General features: G+C 40.3%; 1 protein-coding gene across 1 annotated transcript in view; it reads left to right on the top strand.

Moving 5' to 3' along the window:
- Nucleotides 1-21,229: 21,229 nt before the first annotated feature.
- The window catches only part of LOC118647205 (protein kinase C theta type-like), an 87,255-nt gene continuing 84,312 nt past the window's right edge, over nt 21,230-24,172 (top strand). Inside the window, exon 1 of the mRNA XM_036291620.1 lies at nt 21,230-22,923. The gene's annotated coding sequence lies outside the window, so the exon portion shown is untranslated. The remainder of the gene's footprint in view (nt 22,924-24,172) is intronic.

Below are 24,172 nucleotides of genomic sequence, written 5' to 3'. Positions count from 1 at the left end.
CAAGTTCTCCAACTCGTAAACCAACGGAGAGATCACTCGTCGTATTCGTAAAGGTCCCTGGAATTTCGGTGCCAGCTTCGCCGCGATATTTTGCGCGGCCGAAGACAATACATGTTGTCGCTTCAGAACCAAATCGCCAACCTTGAACACGCGAGATCGTCTACGTAAATTATATCTCTGTGCCTGTCTCTGATTTGCCTGATCCAAATTATCGGTAACCCATTGCCTAACTGTCTGCAACTTTTTCATTCTTTGCGACCAATTAGCGGTATCAGTCGGAACGACTTCGGTAACATCTTTATCTCGATCGCGCAATAATTCCTTCGGTAACAGTTCGCGTCCCAGATTCAGAAACGCTGGGGATGTCCCCAAGGACGAGTGGAAGGCGGTATTGTACGCGAAACGAAGATCGGCTAAGTGCATATCCCACTCCCGATGATCCTTTTCGATAAACGCAATTATCATCGTTTTTAATATGCGATTTACTCGTTCCACCGGATTCGCTTGTGGGTGGTATGGCGGTACCGTCGTGTGCGTGATTCGATTTTCCTCCGCAAATTCTCTTATAATTCGGTTTACGAATTCGGTACCGTTGTCCGTTAGCAAGACTTTCGGAGTTCCCCATCGCGATATTATAAGCTCTTCGAGGGCTTCCCTGATTTTCGGGCCGGTAGCTGCTCTCAACGCTTTACATTCCACCCATTTGGTGAATAGATCCTGAATAACTAGTAGATATTGGAAACCAGCCTTACTCCGCGGTAACGGTCCCACGATATCTGCTGCTATCACTACCCACGGTCCTTCCACTATTCTACGTCCCATTAATCCGGCGGGACTAGCCTGCTCGACTTTAGTGCGCTGGCATATGTCACACGCCCGAATATATTTGGTGACGTCGCGAAACATGTTAGGCCAAAAATAAGATACAGCAAGACGTTGATAAGTCTTCTCGACTCCTAAGTGTCCTGCCTGTGGGGCATCGTGCGACTCCCGCAATGCCTCGATGCGGGATTCGTGCGGCAACACTAACTTCCACCTATCAAGATCTTCTACTATATCGGAAATCACTGGTCGTGCCCTCAGAAAATATAATTGTTTATCCACAACTTTCCAATGCCCATATCGCTTGGGGTCGGTAACAACTTCTTTAAATCTTTTACGGTACCACTCGTCACGCGTGTCCTCGCAGTCCACCACGTCCATGACCGCGTTTACGACGATTTCGTTCTCGCCCTCGAACATGCGCGACAACGCGTCCGGCACGTGATGAAGTGCACCCTTTCGGTGTTCTACCACGTAATCATATTCCAATAATTCGAGAGCCCATCTCGCTAATCTGCCGGTCGGGTTCTTAAGGTTATGTAACCATCGCAAACTACTATGATCGGTAACAACGGTAAATTTGTATCCCTCTAAGTAAGGTCTAAATTTCTGTATTGCCCATACCACGGCTAAACATTCTTGTTCGGTAACTGTGTATTTCTTTTCGGGATCGGATAATACGCGACTAGCAAACGCGATAACTCGCTCGGTACCCTCGATATTCTGTGTCAATACGGCTCCTAAACCAACTGAACTTGCGTCTGTTTGCAGCATAAACGGTAACTCAAAATTCGGACAGGCGAGTGTCGGGGCCCTTACTAGATGTTCGCGAATGTGTTCGAACGCGCGATCTTCAATTTCCCCCCACTCCCAGCGCCTGCCTTTTTTCAAAAGGCTAGTTAGGGGCTGACTGAGTGTCGCGAACTGCGGAATAAATTTACGGTACCAAGAGGACATGCCCAAAAATCGTCGCAATTGTTTTATGTTGCGCGGTTCCGGATACTCTAGGATAGGGCGTGTCTTTTCGGGATCCACAGTTAGCCCTTCCTGTTGTACAATAAATCCGAGGTATCTCACTTGCGATCTGCAAAATTCGCATTTATCGGGATTGACCGTTAACCCTGCGGACTTGATTTTCTCTAATACCCGCCGCAGCCACGCTACGTGCTCGTCGAACGTCGGGGTGACTATCACTATGTCGTCTAAATATGCGAACGCAAACGGTTCCATCTCCGGGCCGATCAGGCGGTCGAGTAACCTTTGGAAGGTTGCCGGGGCCCCCGTAAGTCCGTACGGCATGCGGGTAAAATGGTACAATCCCTTTCCGGGAACACTAAAGGCGGTAACTTCACGACTCTCTTTTGCTAGCGGTATCTGAAAGTATGCCTGACTTAAGTCAATGGTTGATATATATCGCGCCGATCGTAATTTATCGAGGATGCCGGTCATATTCGGTAACGGATACGCGTCTTTTTTCGATACGCTATTTACTTTCCTAAAGTCTAGGCAGAATCGATATTTCCCGTTCGGTTTCTTCACCATTACTATTGGGCTTGACCACTCGCTGTACGATGGTTCTATTATTCCTGCATTAAGCATTTTATCTACTTCGGCCCGAATGGCTTCCTGAACTTTCGGCGAGACAAGGTAACATCGTTGTTTAATCGGCGACGTGTTCCCTACATCTATTTTATGCTCTATTAATTCGGTAACTCCCGGGTTCTCCGACGGCTCCGGTAACGTTTGTAAAAAAAAATCTAGCCGTTCCTGCTGGTCCCCCGTCAATTCCGCTAATCCGGAACACGCGCGACAAGCCTCTTCGGTATCAAAGCGGTAACGTATGTTCGGTATTTCAGAAAAATACCACTCGTCCTTGGCAAAATCCAATCCCACCCTAACTTTCGACAGAAAATCTAACCCGAGAATACACGGCACTGCCAAATCCGGTAACAATCCGGCGGTAATCACGGTATCTTTTCCCTCCAGTTTTATCGGTATCTTAACTCTTTCGCGGATCGTAGCTATCTGTCCATTGGCTGTACGTATCTGTACGCTCCTCTCCGGTTCCGTGGAGAGACCTAAAGCCCTTACGATTTGTATTCCCTCACGACCGAGGAGGGTCCTATTTGATCCGGAATCGACTAGCGCCGCAAGAGTGTGACCACGTATTTTAATATTAAAATAACGGAGGGGCGGTAACGGTGCGTTTTCGAATGTGCCGTACGAGCAGCCTGACGCTTCGGTATCTTTATTCGTAGTTTGGGTCTCGTTTTCCTGGCTTGGAGTCGCAGGTACCCGCCCTACTGACTCCCGCTCGCGTTTCCCGAGCATGATGGGCAGGTCTTTACGGTAAATCCTTGTTTACCGCAGCGGTAACAGTGGGTTTTTCGTGGTTCCGCGCATCCTCGCGCGCGGTGGCCCACCTTCTCACAATTCCAACATTTGATATTGGCGGCCGATGCGGTATCATTTTCGGTAGCAGGGGGGTTAACCGTTGTAGGACTCGCGGCGGCGACTGTGGGCGTATTGCTGACTCGCTTCTTTCCCTTATGGCCGCCCGCATGGGCCACGTTTACCGCGGCGACGGTCCCCTGGGTTCGTGCTTTGCCCTTTGGTGGATGGTATGCTAAGTCCGGAAAGAGCGACTGTTCCGGTAGGAGGGGGGGTCGGTAATTCTTTTCCGCGGCGAAATTACGTTCGATTCGCGTCGCCTGTAGCTCTAGGGAGCGGAAACACGTAAAGTCGCGTCGCGAGATCGCTATCTGTAAGCGCGGTAACATGTTACGGTAAGCAAAGTTTAACTGCTCCGGTAACGGCCAAGGAGGACTTACTTTCGCAAGTAACGTTCGTAAGCTAGTTAAATAATCCGCGGCAGTTTCATGTTCGCCCTGCGTTCGCCGCAATATTTCCTCCCGAAGAGCGTAGTGATAGTCCGGATCACCAAAGCGTGCGCGCCAAGCGTCCTCGAAATCCTGCCAATCTCGCCAATTCTCGCTCTCTAAACGAACCCAATACAAGGCGTAATCTGTCATAAATGACGGTAAGCACTTAAAGAGATCGGCATCGGTAACCGGAAGAATGGAGCGAGCCTCCTTGATGCGCGTTAAAAAAGCTTCCGCGTCGCTATTCCGCTTTCCCGAGAAGTGGAGATTCCACTTCCTCATTAAGTGATAGGCGTCTGCGGCTGAGTTGCGCGGAGCGCGTCGGCCGGCATACGGCGGACCGGGATCTGCACGCGGGGGAAGCGTATAATCGTATTCTCGCTTCCTTGCCCCCGTTTCTCCGGGCTCCCCCTTTGCGGTCCCCTGCTCCAACGGCGGGGACCGCACTACGCGGTTTCCGGTACCAAAATCGCTAATTGTGAATGACGGAACGCTGGGCCCCGGCCCCACGGCTCCTAGATCCTCGAATGGATCGCTCACGACCTCTAGAGGGTCGGGGGTCCCTGAGGGGGTTGCCCCCCTGAGGATCGCCTCCTCATATCGCGTCAATCGCGCTCGGAGGACTGGTAATATTCCGCGGACATCGAGTCCTCGTTCCTCTAAATGCTGTCGCGCCTGCTCCTCAGTCAATTTTTGTATCCAGTGATGCGAATCTTTATTCGCCATTTCTCTCCCCCTAAACGGTATCCTCAACACAGAAAAATCGGTAACTCACTCCCCAAAGCGATATCGATTAAACAGCGGTAACCCCAAGTGCGCAAAAAAAAAAATTTTTAAAGGTTCGGTAACTAACAGTGTCTCGTCACACGGTACGGTTCGATTACCGCAGTCGACACAACGGGAACGGCATCTCGAGTCACCCGAAATGTAAATACGAGCACGCAGACACAGGCTGGCGGAATATTTTGTGAGCGCGCGAACAAAAACAACAAAAGTCGCGAGGAATCGTAGCCGAATCACTAACGAAAATCTTTCCTAAAATCTTATACACCAAATAAATGCGAACGCTCCCCACAGGCGAGAAAACAATTTCCAAGGGCATTAACCAATAGTAACGTTCAGACTCAATTATTCGTTACGATATTTCCACAGTAATATTAAAAAAAAACTTTAATTTTCCACGTACAGTACTTTCACTGCAGCGTGATTCTTTTCCACTCGTAACATACAGTGGTTTACGGTATCACTAATCTATCGGAAACTCAACGTTATTTATACGTAAGCGGTAACAATTTTCCCACAGGCAGTACACAAAAATCCTTGCGAACCGTAAGTGAATATTACGCAGGCTATAGTAAGGCGCACACAGCAAGCGTGCGTGCTGTAGGCACCGGAATTCCAAGGTCGCGGTAACTCAGAGTCGTCCGTCGGAATCAAAACAATAGACAGCACGAAAGTCAAAGGAAGGAAGGTTACACACAAGGAGATAGCAATACGAAATTTTCGATAATATAATATTTCATCTACGACTGCCTGTTCTCCGATTCTCCACTTAATTAATTTTACGGTAACGCGGCGTGGGCCCCACGTTGGGCGCCAAAATTTGCAACGTAGCTTTCCCTCGGGAACGCCAGGTCCGAGGGGGCTACGCTCAATTAAACGGAAATCTCAGTATACGCGGTAACGAGTAACGCCCTTCCAGTTAGATGCGATAGTTATTAGAATGGTAGTCTCAATATTTCTCGAGAATGCTCTCGATACGGTATCAGCAGCTTGCATACGGTATCCCCCACTCGCTCGAGGCTTACGCTCGAAGCGAGAACGGTAACTCATAGACGGTATCCCCCAAATATCGGGCGAGATTGCTCTCGACACGATAGCGGTATCTTGTGTACGGTATCCCCCAATATCGATCGAGGTTGCCCTCGATACGATAGCGGTAGCTTGCAAGAACGGTAACTTCCCAATACGCTAAATTGTTGGGCGCCAGGCGCGACTTCTCGCGCCATACAATAATCAGCTATAATACGGTAACCAACTGGAAAGCGTTACAAGTGCCGGTAGCTCTTTCTCGCGAGACGATAGAGTGGCGTGGTTCTTTTTGAGACGGAAGGCGTGGAGATGTCGGATCGAGGCAGGTCGTATAAAGATTCGGTACTCACTGATTAAACAACAAAAGAATATTTTATATTTCTCTACTGAAAACGGTAACAAGGCTGCAAGGAGCTTACTCCATGCGTCTGTATACAATTAATGCACGAATTTTACTGTGATAGAGACAAAAACTCATTAGAGACACAACAAGGTGGAAAAGACAAAATTGATAATACGCGGCGGGAGGCCGGCGAGGCTCTCCGCTCGCACAAAGACAAAATCAATAATGGCGGAAACAAGTCGCGGTAACAATGATTCTAATCCTATGACTGTCGGCTCCGGCGTAGTCCGAGAGGGACGTACTCGCGGTATCAATTATTCGGGGCCGGTCGGTCCGAGCCCTCGTGCGGCCCAAAACTCTACTCTTTACTTCGAGTTACGTTACACAACAAATATCACTAACTGTATCGGATTCGGATCGCCGCAATCACCAGCGGAAACGGTATCCGGTATCCGGTCCCGCACGAGGGTTGACCGCCTTTTCCGAATCTTACTTAATCGATGGTTGCCGAGTGCTGGCCTTACAATAATGAACGGAGTCCTGGTCCCTGAAGTCTTCGGTAACGATTTCGGTATCTCGGGCTCGTCCTCTGCCAAGTACGCACAGTCACGGCTTGCCGAACAGTGAGGAGCCCCGGTCCCGCGCCGGCCGGCTCGAGCCGCCGCGCATGCGCGTGCTTCGATTTTCGGTCGATCCGCACGCCTCGATCTCATGCGGCGCCGCATCGCCTCTCGAACTGCCTCGTGGTCCGCGCGTGACGACTTCCGCCGAGGCGAGTGTTAGCGCTCTGCCATTTTCGGTCGGCCCGGCTGGCCATGCCGTGACCAAACCGATCTACGTGGCGGCGGATGACAGCTTGACGGTCGCTCCCCCGGTTTGCAGCCCGGTGGCGTGCCCTCGGCGTGATTCCTCTCATGAATCTTTCCGGCTGCTATGCGGTATCGTTTTTGCCACGGTATCCTCAGGGCGGCGGTATCCAGGCGGCTCAGGGCAGTAATAATCAGCCGGGCTCGGTGCACGGCTCGGCGGGGAAACTCTGCGCGGGGCACCCCTCCTCCTGTCGACTGCTCGCGATACTTTTTCCCCCGATGGCTGCTCCTCCTCCGTTAGTGGTACAACTAAAATTAAGCCCTCACTCGGCGCCTCAGTCCTAAATACCCTAATTAATCTGATACGGTAACGCGGAAACTAGAAAAGAAAGAAATAAACGTAAAACAAAGTCACGTCCCCCTCGTCTCAGCGAGGAGGAGCCCCAAATCGACCCCCTCGGTCGAGCTTACGCCCTTGTCACGAACGCGACCGGACGCGTTACGTCACACAACATAGTGTTTATTTTTTTAAAAGTGAATATTATATTTACAAAATACTATCTTAAGGCAATAAAATTCTATTGTGCTTCTACTGCAATATTAATGTACATAAAAAAAAACAAATATTTACCAGTCTGTATCCTTCCTGAATTCGCAGAGCTGGAAATCTTTGGAAATAGTCAAATATTCCAATATCAGCAAGAATACTTTTACGCTCTCTTTCCGTGGCTCGCCAAAAGTCTTCCACGGAACAAGGGTGAACGTTGCTTTCCAGAAAGTTTAGGGCTTTCCTAGTTTCTTCCGTATCTGAAAAAAAAACGATAGAATTATAAGTCTAAAAGATTTAGACAATTTTAAGTTAATTACTAGTAACTCTAGCCTGGCAGGATTGATGTCATAGGTTATATATTGTGACGTGGCGCGTTCGGCCGCGCTCATCACAAGGGCGTAAGTCCGACCGAGGGGGTCGGTCTGGGGCTCCTCCTCGCCGAGCCGAGAGGGATGCGACTTTGTTTTACTTTTTTTTCTTTTATAATTTTCGTGTTACCGTTATTAGATTATTTAGGGTTAAGGCGCCGAGTGAAGGCTCATTTTTGATTGTATCAAGAACGGAGGAGCAGCCGTCGGGGGAATAGTATCGCAAGCAATCGACAGTGGGCGAGGTGCCCCGCCAGGAGTTTCCCCGCCGAGCCGTGCGTCGGGCCCCACTGCTTGTTACCGCCCTGAGCCGCAAGGATACCGTGGCAGCAAGGATATCGCATGGCGACAGAACGATTCTTGGGAGAAATCACGCTGAGGGTACGCCACCGGGCTGCAGACTGGGGGAGCGACCGTCACAATGTCAAACGCCCGCCACCCAGATCGGTTCGGTCACGGCCTGGCCAGCCGGACCAGCCGAAAACGGCAGAGCCAGAACGATCTCTTCGGCGGAAGTCGTCACGCGCGGACCACGAGGCATTTCGAGGGGTGATGCGGCGCAGCAGTGGATCGAGGCGTGCGGATCAACCGAAAATCGAAGCACGCGCATGCGCGGCGGCTCGAGCCGGGACCGGGGCTCCTCACTGTTCGGCAAGCCGTGTTAGCGTACGCTTCGACGAGAACGAGCCCCAAAGTTACCGCCTCGAGCAGATAGTTACCGACTTCGGGGACCAGGATACCGTTTTTGTAAGGCCATCACTCGGCAGCCACCGATATACGTAAGATTCGGATAAGGCGGTCGACCCTCGTGCGGGACCGGATACCGGATACCGTTTCTAATTGTGATATCGGTCATCCGACATCCGCTACCGTTAGTACTATTGTTTTGGCGTAAAGTAACTCGAAGCAGAAAGTAGAGTTTTGTGGCCGCACGAGGGCTTGGAACCGACCGGCCCCGAATATTTGATAAAGTGAGTACGTCGCTCTCGGATTACGTCGGTGCCGACAGTCATAGTTGTAGTAGAATCAATTGTTACCGCGAACTGTTTCCGTACGTATTAATTTTGTTGCTGTTTGAGCGGAGAGCCTCGCCGGCCTCCCGCCTCGTATTATAAAGTTTCTAGTTTCCGCATTTTTGTTACCTCAAATTCGTGTTTCCGTCTCTATCAAAATTATATCAGTGAATTAATTGTGTGTAGACACTTTGAGTAAAGCTTCTTGTTTTCGTTCCCGCATTCACTTATCACTTCAAAAATACAATATGATTCTTTAATTGTTTAACAAGTTGAGTACCGAATCTTTCTACGATCTGCCTCGATCCGACATCTTCACACGTCCTATCTACTTAAGGATCACGCCCCTCTACCGTCTAGAGTAAAAGAGCTACCGGCATTAGTAACGTTTTCTGTTCGGTTACCGCATTATTGCAAATTATTGTGTGGCGCGAGAAGTCGCGCCTGGCGCCCAAAAATTTAGAGTATTGGGAAGATACCGTTTCTGCAAGTTACCGCTATCGTATCGAGAGCCATCTCGATCGATATATTGGGGGATACCGTATACAAGTTACCGCTATTGTATCGAAAGCAATCTCGATCGATATATTGGGGGATACCGTATGCAAGTTACCGATACCGTATCGAGAGCATTCTCGAGCAATATTGAAGATACCGTTCTCGTAAGCTACCGATTCTAACTGAGAAAGCGTTACTCATTACTGTCTATAAAGACTACCGTTTAATTGGGCGTAGCCCCCTGGCGATTCCCGGGGGAAAGCAACGTCGCAATATACTCACATGATGTAGGGTCCAGAGCCTCTGCTGTCTTTAAAGAACAATCCTTCACTGATGTGGGTGTTGTTGATTTGCTAGAAGATGTCGATCTTGCTGAAGGCGGCAGCACGCCACTCTTTCGAAATTTAACTCTTTTATTTATACAAGCTTTGTAGAGAGGCCCTGATAAGTTTCTCTGCTTTTGAAAGGACGTCTTTGGCAAGTAGGTTAGGAAGAAAGATGCAGGAGATGTTCCTGGGAATATTTCACACAGCTCGTTGGCCAAGCACTGGAATTTGGCGGATTCAATAAGTCTTGATGGCTTTTCTTCTAGGATAGCGTCGATCACCAAAATGCTAGCACTTTTTTTGTTTTCTTCAACAACAATCTCCTGTTGAATCCCCTTGGCTTTCTCTAAAAGTAACCTCCCCAATTGGGTTTTTAGAAGATAGTCACTGTATCGTCGAAAGTCTTTGTCGAAAATAATTTCGTGGGTTTGTGTGAATGGATTAGGAGGTTTAAAATAAATTACACAGGTTTTTGAGCCGAGGAATTTTTCCTTTATTCGGCTCTATGGGGAAAAGCCTTGTGGCATAAAAACCCCAGATAAACGAGTTGAGAATTATAATTTTACACTGAGATATGAACAGACGATATTATGATATAATTGAGAAGTTCGTAACGAGTAATTGTTCGCCTTAAAGCACTCGAATGAGAATGAATTTTCGGGGCCCCGAATACGAATGTTCGTATAGCTTTCGCTTCGCGTGAGTATAATCCCGCAGGAAGATCCCACGGGTGGGCAGAAGCCCCGTATAAAACACCTTGCTCGCGTCTCGTTTACTAGGAAAGAGATCTAAAACCGATTGAGAGAAAACAATCTAGAATTGAATGGATGAATCTCGATATAACTATCACACTGTGAGGCCGAGATGCACTCGCGATCGCGTTCACTGAAAAAGAAAAGTTGTCGCGAGTATGCAGTCCTCTATTTATACCGATCGGCGATACCTACCTCTTGTCCGCCAATCGATTGTCGCGATTTCTGAAATGTCTCGGGATTGGTCGCGGTTCCCGGTCGGTCTTCGACCCCCCCGCTAGGCGCGAGTGAGTCCCAGATGCGCACAGTAATAAACGGACACAGCAAGCTGAGTGAAACGGACACAGTAACAAACGGATACAGACCAAACGGACACAGTAATAAACGGACACAGTGCGAAACGGACACAGTAACAAACGGACACAGTGCGAAACGGACACAGTAACAAACGGACACAGACCAAATGCGCACAGAGCGAAACGGACACAGTGCGAAACGGACACAGACCAAATGCGCACACTGCACATGCGCACAGACCAAATGCATACATGGAAAGTCGCAAACCCATGTGATGCAGTGAATGCTTTGCACGCACGCACGCACGCACGCACGCACGCACGCACGCACGCACGCACACACACACACACACACACACACACACACACGGGGGTGTGCAAGGGGAGCCTTCGGCCCCCCTCCCGCACCCACCCCGTCCAAGTCGCTAACCTATGTGGACTTTACTCTGCTTGCAATGTACATGGATTGCATTTGGTCCGTACGCACGTGCAGTGTGCACATGTGCAGTGTGCGCATTTGGTCCGTGTGCATTTGGTCCGTGCGCATTTGGTCTGTGTCCGTTTCGCTCTGTGCGCATTTGGTCTGTGTCCGTTTGTTACTGTGTCCGTTTCGCACTGTGTTCGTTTCGCTCTGTGCGCATTTGGTCTGTGTCCGTTTGTTACTGTGTCCGTTTGTTACTGTGTCCGTTTATTACTGTGTCCGTTTGGTCTGTGTCCGTTTCACTCAGCTTGCTGTGTCCGTTTATTACTGTGCGCATCTGGGACGCTGCCCTGTGCGCATCTGGGACGCTGATACGCGCGGGCTGCGCCAATAAAGAGATCTCACGCGTTTGGTGTTCCGTCACCAAAGTTGAATGTCTTATACGCTTCTGTTCCGTCGAAAGATTGAAACTCGCGGAACAGTCACGACACTAGGAAGAGAAAGATTACATTAAAAACCAAGAGAATGTATTAGCCAAGTGAATTACAATAGCATTGTTTAAATCAAATACTTACAATGTCAAGAGGAAAAGGCCGTTCAGACGATACTCTGTTTTTTCTTTGTTTCTGTTTTTTTTTGTCTGTAAAACTAGCAGAGACTGAAGGTTCGTCTTTTTCTACTTCCTCGAGGTTATTAAGCTATGGGAAAACAGAAGAAGAGAAAGATTTATTAATACTTTACAAGGAATAGAAATTGAAGGAAAAAGAGAAAGCATTAGATACAGTGTTATTGATTCAAACAACAAGTTTTATAAATTGTATTAATAAGTAACTATCAATGAATACGGGACATGTCTCTAGGATTTGAAATAAAAATGTATTGATAAAGTTACACCACTCTTAAGCTTTGTCAAAGCTTTACATGCATATTAATAAATGAGAATATGAAAGAAGCTATTAACAGGTGCATTTGGTTCTGTAGGAAAGTCAGCACGGTTCATATCTGTTTTCCACAGCTCAAGTAAATTTCGGAATCTACTCCTCATCTCAATATTTAGAATAAGTTGACTTATTTCATTTTCATTCAAGCCTTTTAGAGTGCAAGTATCAATGGTTTTCTCTAAATAAAACAAAAAAATGTTAGTGCGAATATGTGCAAAAGATTGTATATTAAAACAAAAATTGAGAATTTTTATCTATGTAAAGTATTTTTTTTATCTTTAAGTGCATCCGCAATTCCCGGAAATAAATATCATGCCATTAAAAAAAATTGCTATCTAGTAGTTTTTTGGAATCATAATGATCATAAAAGTCAGTAGTAATTAAAAAAAAGAACTTTTACCCACAGAGGGCTGCAGCTTCATATCTAATTAAAGAGATTAAATTCAATTTTTTACTATTTTTGCTGAAAGCACCTTTTTATTACTTAAAGTCATTTGACTTGTACTCAAATTTAAAATTCTAAAAAATTGGGCAGCAATTTTTTTTAAATGACACCAGATTGTTATCTTTCTTTACAATTCACAAATAAAAAAAAGAAATCCTACAAGGATTATAAGAATTTCTACTTTTTTAAAATAAGAATTAATTGCTCAGCATAATTATTTTCTCTTCAAAAAAATCTTCAGAAAAAATTAAAGCTTTTATAAGAATATTGCAAAGTTAAACAATTCAAAGAATATGATAGGAGAAATTATTGAAATTTTTCAGAAGTGCTGACATGTGATTTTGTGCAATATGTATAATTCTAAAGATGTAATATCTAATTTTTCAAAAGTCCTACCCCAGGATTTTTAGCAATGGACTTTCTATATGATATCTACACAGTAATTAAAGTTGTGTTAAATTTAACAGATGTCGTTTGTCCCAAACAATCCATAGAAATTTTTTTATTAATTTGACATATCAAGCATACGCTAAATAGCAACATAAATATTATGTTATATTTTAACATAAAAATAAATGTAAAATTTATAATTTGACAGAATTTTTATGTAACAATTTAATGAGAAAATTTTGTCAGTGACACATGTAACATATGTATACATGTTACTTTCACACTTATAATATTAATATAACATATATTATGAGATTACGTCAAGAAATACACCTTTCAAGTTGTTCTTATATTATAAAATAAACACAAATTTTTTTTATCAATTTTAACCGATTAATTCTGTTACTGATAACAAAAAACATATTTATTGTGTAAAATTAAAAATACGTGCACATTGTGTTACTTTTACACTTTTTCAGTAATTCTAATAACTTAACACTTCATTTGAATTAACACAACAGTAATATGTTAAAATAATAAGCAAATGTGTTAAATATTAAAATAAAAATTTTAACAAGGACCGATTTTAACGTAAATACATAATGTTTTTTACTGTGTACTTGAAAATAATTTACAAATTTATCATGCGAGTTTGAATGCAGTTTTAGCCTTTTCCATTTTTTCTACTAAATTTCAAATTTTTTATCATTTTGCATGCAAAGACGTTCTTATATGCATTAAAACCTTATTAAAAATTTCTACATAAAGATGCATTTGTACAGAGTAAACAAATTTGTGTTAAATTTAACAGATATCGCATGTCCAAAACGGTCCACAGAAATTTTTTTGTTAATTTAACATATTAAGCATATGTTAAATAGCAACATAAATATTATGTTATATTTTAACATAAAACTAAATGTAAATTTTATAATTTAACATAATTTTTATGTAACAATTTAAGGAGAAAATTATGTCAAAATATCACATGTAATATGTTACTTTAACATTATAATAATGTTAATGTAACGTGTATAACGTGTAACAATAACATATTATATATGTTATTTTAACACAATCATAATATTATTTTAACACGTTATATATATTAATTTAACATATTATATATGTTAAATATTAATTATTCTAGAAGTGCTGAAAAAAATGTTTACAATTGCACATATAGGTCGTTCCAGAATCATCGATAAAAACTTTGTGTGTATATTATTGGAATCAGTCCAATACTATAACATATGTGAATGCAATCGTACTTGGTTCTCTGGCGATCCCCTTTTATTTACCTAATAGGTGAATCTTTTTCACGAGAAATGTGCCATCTCAAGATAAATAGTAAAGTCCTCAAAAATGAAATGGTTCTTGTTAAAACTCAATTATAGAGTAAATTTAACATTTTTTTCTGTCAATTTTAACAGCTAAATCTTATCACTAATAATAAAGAACATATTTATGGTGTAAAATTAAAAGTACGTGCACATTGTGTTACTTTTACACTTTTTTTTTAGTTATTCTAGTAATTTAACCCTTTACTTGAATTAACATAACAGCAATATGTTAAAGTAACAAGCAAATATGTTAAATTTTAACATAAAAGTTTTAACCAGGATATTTTTTAACAAAAAAACACAAAATTTTTTACTGTGTAAGTGCTTCTTTAATGAAAAATAACTTGTCATCAATGCCTTTTCTATGGAAAGGACCTCAAAAGAATGATGGATTCAACATTTTAACGTTTCGATGAGTCATTTTTCACTGGGTAAATTACATCATTTATCTTAAAAATTAACCTTAAATAGCCTTGTATATGCGTGCGTAGGGTAAACGTGATCGCACGGAGAATGCCGGAATCCGTCCCGATTGAGATGCGAAGTGAGTGATGAGGAATGCGGTAGGTTCACGGGGGGGATGTAGGTGGTGATAGGAAGAAAAGAGGAGGCGATGATGTCACTCACACTTAATAATTTATTAACACGGACGTTCAGAGCGAGGGGTGAGCCGTATCTCTTTACAATTTTACGGAGATCTTGAAATGTCCTGTTATTACGCTGCCTGTAGTCGACGCGGAAATCTTGAAGAGCCTTTAGATCAAAGCTCTCGCGAACCCGGAAATTTTGCGCGCGATCCGACGGAGATCTTGTGCACGAGGCAAAGGACGTTCGCGGGAGAGATACGGGTACCCGCGCATGGACGTAATGCACTCACACATTCACACGGATACGCGAACTTAAGAATTACTTGACAGTAGCTGCCGAAGTAGGAATTACGAGTTAATCAACGTTGGTTGACAAGAGAAATAATTCAATCGCACTATCACGACGCGAGTGCTAAGGGATGGAACGGAAGTGAATCCCCGCAGCTAAGATCGGCGGATGACGAGAGAGATCTGCAGGACGATCTAATGTCGATGCTTCGCTGCGAGAGACTGATTATTTTTATTCGTCTTAGGACAATCGCGATCGCGGAAGAGAGGGGGGCGGCATTGAACATCGATTTGACATGCCCTTTTTGGGCATGTTTTGCATAGTTACCACGATGCGAGAAAACGAAAGAAGCGCGCGTGATGAGCTAGTGACAGCGCTGTGCGACTAGGTGCATCGAATGGACGAACTACAACGAGCACGATGGCTGTCAGCAGCTTTCACTTCTTGCGGATAAAACAGAGCAAACAAAAAATGCTGAAATTTTAATAAAATTGTTCTAGTCTCGAACAAGCCTTAAGGTTAAACTAATTAATAAAAGAAAAATACTACAAGTGTTTCTGCTTTACAAAAATAGTATGTGAAATTCATGTTATCGTCATGTAGATTTTACGAATTTTCGTAGATTCACATAGCAATAACATAAATTTTACGTATTGTTTACCTTTAAATTGTGGTATAAGTTCGGCGAATCCCTACGAAATCAAAAGATTCTTTGTACACTGATCCATCACAAGTTAAGAAAATTTTCACTTAACAGCACAAATCACAAATGCACAAATAAAAAACAGTCACTCTTCTTCAACTGAAAAAAAGATAAAACAATCACAGTAGCAATGTTGCTTCCACAAGATGAAAACGAGAAATAACAGCCGCAGTGGCGCATCAAACTGCTTAGTGGCAAAATAAGGAACGCATAATTGTAAAATAGATGTCAGTAATATGAAAACGGGAATTGATAATTCCAAAATAAGTATATGATTAATCTTAAATCATGATTACGGATCACTGATTTTGAATAGTTAAGTTATGCAACGTAGCTTTCCCTCGGGAACGCCAGGTCCGAGGGGGCTACGCTCAATTAAACGGGAATTTCTATATATGCGGTAACGAGTAACGCTTTTCCAGTTAGATGCGAAAGTTTATTCGACGTTAATCTCAATATTTCTCGAGAATGCTCTCGATACGGTATCAGCTGCTTGCATACGGTATCCCCCACTCGCTCGAGACTAGCTCTCGAGGCGAGAACGGTAACTCATAGACGGTATCCCCCAAATATCGGGCGAGATTGCTCTCGACACGATAGCGGTATCTTGTAGACGGTATCCCCCAATATCGATCGAGGTTGCCCTCGATACGATAGCGGTAGCTTGCAAGAACGGTAACTTCCCAATACGCTAAATTGTTGGGCGCCAGGCGCGACTTCTCGCGCCACACAATAATCGACTATAATACGGTAACCAACTGGAAAGCGTCACAAGTGCCGGTAGCTCTTTCTCTCGAGACGATAGAGTGGCGTGGTTCTTAATAAATCGGAAAACGTGGAAAAGTCGGATCGAGGCAGGTCGTATAAAGATTCGGTACTCACTTATTTAACAATCAAAGAATATTTTATATTTCTTTACTGAGTGAAAACGGTAACAATGCTGCACGGAGCTTACCCAATGCGTCTGCATACAATTAGTGCACGAATTTTACTGTGATAGAGACAAAAACTAATTAAAGACACAACAATGTGGAAAAGACAAAATTGATAATACGCGGTGGGAGGCCGGCGAGGCTCTCCGCTCAAACAAAGACAATAGTAATAATCACGGAAGCAAATCGCGGTAACAGTGATTCTAATCCTATGACTGTCGGCTCCGGCGCAGTCCGAGAGGGACGTACTCGCGGTATCAATTATTCGGGGCCGGTCGGTCCGAGCCCTCGTGCGGCCACAAAACTCTACTCTTTACTTCGAGTTACTTTACACACTAATATCACTAACAATATCGGATTCGGATGACCGACGTCCTCCGAGGAGACGGTATCCGGTACCCGGTCCCGCACGAGGTTCGACCGCCTTTCCCGAATCTTACTTAATCGCTGGCTGCCGAGTGATGGCCTTACAAAGCGAACGGAGTCCTGGTCCTCGAAGTCTTCGGTAACGATCGATATCTGGGGCTCGTCCTCTGCAAGCGTACGCAGTCACGGCGTGCCGAACAGTGAGGAGCCCCGGTCCCGCGCCGGCCGGCTCGAGCCGCCGCGCATGCGCGTGCTTCGATTTTCGGTCGATCCGCACGCCTCGATCTCATGCGGCGCCGCATCGCCTCTCGAACTGCCTCGTGGTCCGCGCGTGACGACTTCCGCCGAGGCGAGTGTTAGCGCTCTGCCATTTTCGGTCGGCCCGGCTGGCCATGCCGTGACCAAACCGATCTACGTGGCGGCGGATGACAGCTTGACGGTCGCTCCCCCGGTTTGCAGCCCGGTGGCGTGCCCTCGGCGTGATTCCTCTCATGAATCTTTCCGGCTGCTATGCGGTATCATTTTTGCCACGGTATCCTCAGGGCGGCGGTATCCAGGCGGCTCAGGGCGGTAATAATCAGCCGGGCTCGGTGCACGGCTCGGCGGGGAAACTCTGCGCGGGGCACCTCTCCTCCTGTCGACTGCTCGCGATACTTTTTCCCCCGATGGCTGCTCCTCCTCCGTTAGTGGTACAACCAAAATTAAGCCCTCACTCGGCGCCTTAGTCCTAAATATCCTAATTAATCTGATACGGTAACGCGGAAACTAGAAAAGAAAGAAATAAACGTAAAACAAAGTCACGTCCCCCTCGACTCGGCGAGGAGGAGCCCCAAATCGACCCCCTCGGTCGAGCTTACGCCCTTGTGACGAACGCGACCGGACGCGTTACGTCACAGTTAAAATCAGAATTGTAACTCAAATTTTTCTATAAAACACATTTTGAGTTAACAACCATAATTCAACTTCACTATCTTAATTTTTAAATTTTACATTTACAAATTTAAGTAATAGAAATAATGTAAATTTTAATTTATTTAATCAAGTTATGTAGATTATAAATATAAGTTAAGGTAATCACATTTGTAAGATGATTAACTCAACCTTCCATCGACAACTAACATTTGTGAATACGTAATTCAGATTTAGAGTAACAATTGTCCTTATCTATGACGTCATAATTCTTTCTTAAGCGAAATTTCTAATTAGCCCCGCGTAACTAAAAATTGCGATTAGCTATTCTATCTATTAAAAAAATTTTTAAGTTATTCTAGTCAATTTTTTAAATTAGTTCTGTAGATTTCCAGTTACGTAAAAATAATTTTTACTTAAAGGGCACTAATCAAAATGTTCAGTTGCTTAACTATAAAAAAACAGTCAAAATTTTTCCCAGAGCAACAGTATGCAATGAAATATAATATCTCTCGATAAAATACAGCTTGTAACTGGCGCGTTACAATGAAAAAAATCGGTCAAAACTCACCAACTATTTTAAATATCAGTGTTGTTAAAAATTATTTGTTGTAGAATACTGTCTAAAAATTCTACAAAAAAATATGGCAATTGTACAAAAAGCATATCACGATTTTAAAAAAATATTTTGTTTGTTTAAGTACTTTCCACTGATTTTATTAATTCAAAAAAATTTGGTGTTGTAGATTACTATCCCAACATTCTACAAAAAAAATATGGCGATTGTACCAAAAGCGTATCATATTTTTAAAAAATTTAAAAAAAACTTTATTTTTTATGGGTACCTGCTACTCATTTTATTGCTTCCAAAAAATTATGTCTGGTAGAAAACTGTTCCGAGATTTTACAAAAAAATTTTCGTAATTGTGCCAAAAAGATATCAGGATTTAAAAAAGCCAAAACATTCATTTATTTTTTTTATCAATGTTTCTGTCATCAAAAACTTTTCCAAATTTTTCATAAATGTGTCTCAATGAAATCTACAACTTATTAAAATTTCATCAAAATCGGTTAAGCCGATCAAAAGATATTATTTTTGGAATTTTTATTTTTATTATTTATATCAAAACGGTTCAATAAAAAGGACTAATATTTGGTTAAATTGTAAATGACATTGATAGCAATCAAAGCAAAAAAAATGAGCACGATCCGTGCGGGGGCAGATTGCCCCTTTCTTATTTGGCTACGGCCTTTTATAATTTGACATAATTTTTATGTAACACAATTTAATGAGAAAATTATGTCAAAGTAACACATGTTAGATATTACTTTAACATTATAATAATGTTAATGTAACATGTATAACGTGTTACAATAACATATTTTAACACGTTATTTATGTTAATTTAACATATCATATACACATATCATATATCAGTTTAATAATAATTATTTTAAAAATAATTAAAAAAATTTTTATAATAATAAAAAAAATTTTTATAATATAATTGTATATACAGATTGTTCCAGATTGATCATCGATAAAAATTTTATGTGTGTTCTCTAAATTTTTTGGAGTGAAGTATTTTTGATTTGCCTTGATCGCGCTGCGGGTGGCCTTTATGTAGCGCGTCGGCTGCATCTTACTCCCGAGAGAGTTAAGCCGTTTGCTCGCCTATCGGCGGCGCCACGCACTAACTAGCAAGACTTATATAGTAAACTCAACATTTTTTTATGTCAATTTTAACAGATAAATGCTGTCACTGATTATAAGAAACATATTTATTGTGTAAAATTAAAAGTATGTGCACTTTTACACTTTTTTTCAGTTATTCTAATAATTTAACACTTCACTTGAATTAACACAACAGCAATATGTTAAAATAATAAGCAAATATGTATAATTTTAACATAAAAGTTTTAACTACGATATTTTTTAACAAGAAAATATAATTTTTTTACTATGTAACGTATATAACCAACTAATATTTATTTTTACTGAAATAATATAGTACCATCATCAAGTACACATTCTAAACTTTAAAAAGCATACCTGTAAAAGTATTTTATGATCTATGTTAGTTTTCAATATTCCAAGATAAGTTGAAGAACTTATGAAAAAAACACTTTCTAAAAATTACGAACTTTTAAATTTTTATATTTTGCAAAATAAATTTTTGTAATTTTTTTTAACCTACAGAGCTCATAAAGTATTATATTAAAAATAATATCTTATAGTTTTAAAGTAATTAGAATGGATTTATAAAAATGGCAAGCAAAATGTTGGATAAAGTTGAGATTTTCATATAATAAAACATTATATTTCGATTACTAATATTTAAAATATTATTTTTGCATTAAATTACATTAAACTTTTAGTTTGATGTATGTTTTATCAAAATCAATCGTTCAATCAATTTTTCAAAATATTTTTTTAGTTAGACGGATACTAGGTATGCATTTGTGCGGAACGTGCGGCCTTACGACTTTTTGAGAAAAACTAGTGCCACTCAATTGTACGAAAAAAATTACATGAAATTTCTTTAATGGAATGTAATTGTTGAGATTTAGTCAAATATAATTTCAGTAATTAAGCAATTATTTAAATAACATGATAATTACAAAATATATGATATTACAACAAAATTACCTGTTTTAAAAGATAAAGAAAGGTCTACCTATTTAAAAAAATGCTCTTAAAAAAGAATTCTTATACTTTTTTAATTTGACGCTCTACAAAGAATTTACTGTTTTCTATCACAGCTTTGGTAGAAACTAAACCTACCATTACTTTGCAAAGTAATGATATTTAAAAAATACACCTAATACGAGAATAAACATTTATACAAATTAGAAAATTTATTCTTTACCACACTTTCATATTAAAATGTTATATTCAATGATATAATTTTATAATATAGTGTCAAAATATGGAGTACAGAACGTATTTATAATATAGAGTCAAAATCTTTACGTAATGTTATTAGTTTAACTATTATATGTAACAAAATCTTAATGCATTCAAAAGTTGCATAAAACAAATTTAAAGTGAATGAAATAATCAAATCATTTAACTGAATCATAGTAAAGCAAAATTTTGGCATGCCTAGATTGTATTAACGCAATGATACTCATTAATATATAAAAATTTTTTTAAAGTTTTATGTAAAAAAAAATTATATGACAAATAATAAAATAAAAAAATATAATATATTATTTGTTGAAATGTATAAATATATAAAAATGTATACATTTCAATGTATATATAAAAACCATTACATAAAGAAAAAAATATGAATGATTTAATAATTTAGTGAATAATTTTTAGTAAAATAATTTTTATTAAATGTTTTAAATATTTAAATATTAATGATCTCATATATGTATTATGCATTGTTAATACATTACGTTTTACATATCTCATTTATTCTTTTTGTATTTTCAAGATTCATCGTTACTGATATTATAAATGTATTTTATAATACATTAATGTAACACAGGCACGCCAAGTATTTGCTATGATTCTGTTGGTTATTTTATTCACTTTTTATTTTGTGTAACTTTTAAATGCATTAAAATTTTGTTACATATAATTTTTCTATAATTAGATTGATAACATTGCATGTTCATGTTTACGCATAAGATTTTTGAACACTATATTAGAAAATTATATTATTAAATATAACATTTTAACAATAGTGTAATGATAAATAAAAAATTTCTTAAACTGTATAAATATTTATTCTTATATTTGGTCCATTTTCTTAATATCATTATTTTTAAAGAAAGTAGAAAGAAATCAATTCTTTGTAGTGTCAAATTAAAATAATACAAAAATTCTTTTCTGAGAGTGTTTTTAGACACAAACATTTGGTGCATTTTTTACCTTAAAAAAAGTAATTTTGTTAAGATTTATTTTTACATAAAACTGAACAATGTATAGTTTACATTATAATAAACTACACAATGTATAATTATTGAAAATTAAATATTAAAAGACATTTAAAATGATTGTTTGCTTATTACGTTACGATCTTGTTGAATCTTAATAAGTTAATATAAATTTAACTTGCACACGGAAGTCTAGTGCCGGCTTTTAAATCGACGTTTTTTTTATTTTTTGGAAAAGATATTTTTTTTTATTTATTTTTTTCCAAAAAATTTTCTTTTTTATAATTGTACTATCAAGTATGAAGGTACTTTGCATTTATATTATTTGTAGACTTCTGGACGAGACAAATAATACGGGAGTATTCTTCGTGTATATTTTACGAAACGCGTCGCTGTTGAGAGACGTGTTATTGCTGCTTACGCATTTTGATTCTATTTTCCAGCCTGGAAAATACACTGGAGTAGCTGGCGAGTCTTACGATATTTAGCGCAGCTGGCGCAACGATCGTGCCGCGCCATGGCGGACCAGCGTTCAACAGGCTGATATTTATAGACGAGGAATTATTGGCGGAGGTTTCTTACGAATCTACAAAATGCTGTGCTAGGCTTCAATAACCAGTTTCTATGTTCATTCCGGCATCCGCTTGATGGCTGTCGGATCCGATTTGACAAATACGATGACGTGATGATGTGATATCGCGACCAAGACGACGATGATGACGACAACGAGGATAACGGTATTCTCGGGCGTACAGCATGCAGTAAGCGTCGCGTCTCGGCTGATTCCGCCGGGAAAATCACGAGAATTCTAATGTAAGATCCGAGACCAGCTGTGCGTTGCTCATTCGAGTCTCGCCCGAGTCATTGGATCGAGTTGTCAGTCCCGTCGGAGTAGCGTGTTCCGATCTCTCTGACCGTTTAGTGTTGTGTTTTTGGTATCATCATCGTTCGTTATCGCGGCAAATCGAGTCGAGAATGCCAATCGTAACGACTACGTCAACCACAAAGCTGTGAATTCATTATTCACCGTTCATTTGTGGCGACGGAAGGAAGGAGAAACAGAAGAAAAAAGAAAAGGAATGATACTCTTTGCCGCATTTTTTCATGAGTGGCGTGTGATAATAGCTCTCGAAATCGGGAAGACATGTCGTTCGATATATAGGTAGTTACATGCATGAAGAGTTTGTGATACAGAATGTTTCTCGTCGGAAATGTGATTCCTGTTGGCAAACGAGGTAATATAATAAAAGAAGCTTCGGAGAATGATCGTTCTCCGATCGCCGTGAATCAATCTGAAAGTGCACGCATATTCTTTTATTTGCTTCATCAAATTTCTGTGCGTCAGGATCATTTTTTATAATTGTCGAACTGATTATTTTTAATAACGGGGATATGAAAATTATTGAATTTTACGCGCGTATCTGTTTCTTTTTTTTCCTGTAGAATAAATTGATCGATGGAAAATACATTTTTTGCGTTTGTTCAATTTCAAGCAGACCCTCAAGGGATATTTTGAAAGAAACATTCTAAAGGACATTCTAAAGACTGTCGTAAAGTATATTATACATTTGTTTTGTATGTTTGTTGGGCAATACAATTAGAAGCATTTTCTATAAAGGAACAAATAAATAAATGTACAGTTATATGGAATATACTCTTCGTTTTACGGAAAGAGAAGAATCCAAAATATCGGAAGTGTAATATCACGATGCTACAAATATGCCGTGAATGACCAGCGTGTGCAGCGTGTCTATGGATTAATTCTCAAAGAATGCGCACGTTGCTGCCGAGCAAGTTTTTAATTCTCAGGATGAATTTGATCAAACTTCGATTAACTTTATCCTTTGCTGTATAGTATTCCATATATAAACATTTACTTTTCTTACTTTCTTTTGTTTTTATGTATTTTATATTTGACTTCTAAAATGTATTTAATATCTTGGTGCCTCTAAGTATATATGTACAAAGAAATATATAATTGAATAACTTTTTACAAAAATTAAACAAATAAAAAAAACACAATTTTTAGAAAATAAAAAGCTTATCTCCTAACCATTTGTTATATAAATATAACTTTTATATAAAACAAATATAACAGATGTATTAGGTATAACGGGTATAAGAATAATATATAATAAATATAAGAATACAAAATTGCAGACTTTAATTCATACTTTAAGAACTAGTTTAAAAGAAAAAATAAAATATCTCTGGATTTATTTGCTTTTTGAGGGAATTTTATATTTACTACCTATATTTGTCTTATAAAACTGGTAAATAAAATTTTATCATATTCATTGTTTTTAAGGGAATGGGTATTTTTTTACTAATTTGGTTTGGGTGCGCTGAAAATAAATCTGCCATTGAAAATATTAAATTGGTTCTGTTTCTTGAAACAAACGGGATTAAAGTGCAAAAACAAATGTGCTTTGATTATTTTAAATTTGTAGAAAAACTCCTAGATCCTTTTAATTACGATAGAAA

This window comes from Monomorium pharaonis, chromosome 9, assembly GCF_013373865.1.
Source record: "Monomorium pharaonis isolate MP-MQ-018 chromosome 9, ASM1337386v2, whole genome shotgun sequence".
NCBI classification, from domain to species: Eukaryota; Metazoa; Arthropoda; class Insecta; order Hymenoptera; family Formicidae; genus Monomorium; species Monomorium pharaonis.
Note: the sequence above shows the minus strand (reverse complement) of the source record. Positions and strands in the feature narration are given on the sequence as shown.